Raw genomic sequence first — 1,071 nt, 5'->3', positions numbered from 1 at the left:
TCACCACCCATTTATCCCTCAGCCTTTCAATTAGACCCACATGTGATTATCGGCCAGGTTGGCACAATTACCTAACTCACATGGCAACAAATTTCAGTGTATAAGTGCCACCTTTTTCATAAGTTCTTTGTTATCTTGATGAATACCATGGTTTGCACTTGCCCTAGCCCTTGGCATGATTTGATATGGAGCCCGTAGGCTCCAAGAAAGAAGCCTCACAAGACATCTTTGAACTCTGTGCTTTCCGCAAATATGTTTGCAAGCCTAAGAAATGCCATTCTGGGGACTACGTGACTTGCTTTCTGTCAGCTTACATCTGTGAGAATTGGACAATGACAGTCCAGTAAAGACATACATATTATGACCATACCTTTATCTTTCAGGCACCCTCCCTTTCTACCAGTTGTCTCATTAGATTAAAATAAAAGCATTTGTTCACCGCAAAGTCACAGACCTCTCAGTCAAAAAATAAGGTGGAGAGAATATTACATTTTTCGAAAGTCTGTTTCATATTAAGCCAGACTTAATTGGTTTTAGACCCCTGAGATCTAGGCCACTGGTTATTTCCATGGCTTCCCTAGTTACACGCTGCTGGAATATTTCTTTTCTTATTTTCTCTTTGAAATGTAACCAATGGAACACTGTTTCAAACTCGATACTATCTCCTTAGAGGTTAGAAGAATCAGTCAGCATTTTCCTGTATTTGGATTGTCAGCTGCAATATTCTCCTTGATATTATTTCGTTTTTAAACCAAAACGGCTCAGCAATAGCACGTTTTTACTCATACACGTGATAACTGTAATTTTCTAGATATAGTTTGTGCTTTGGAACTGGAATGAAAAATACAATTATCTTTTTTGTTTGTTTGTTTTACCTTTGCATTCCAGTGAAATAACTCTACAATTTTTTATTTTCTAGACATAGCATAGTTTCCATTGAATGGCAAATTTACCTTTCATTTATATTTTAGACTGTGTTAGTTTGGGTAGACTGCAGAAACAAATCCAGAGACAATCATATATATGTAAGAGAGAGCTTTATATCAAAGAGTAATTGTACATTAAGGAAAC

The sequence above is a fragment of the Echinops telfairi genome, unplaced genomic scaffold, assembly GCF_000313985.2.
Source record: "Echinops telfairi isolate 266 unplaced genomic scaffold, ASM31398v2 ScPeMD7_1;HRSCAF=3_0, whole genome shotgun sequence".
NCBI classification, from domain to species: domain Eukaryota; kingdom Metazoa; phylum Chordata; class Mammalia; order Afrosoricida; family Tenrecidae; genus Echinops; species Echinops telfairi.
The sequence above is the reverse complement of the archived record's forward strand: the minus strand, read 5'-3'. Positions refer to the sequence as shown.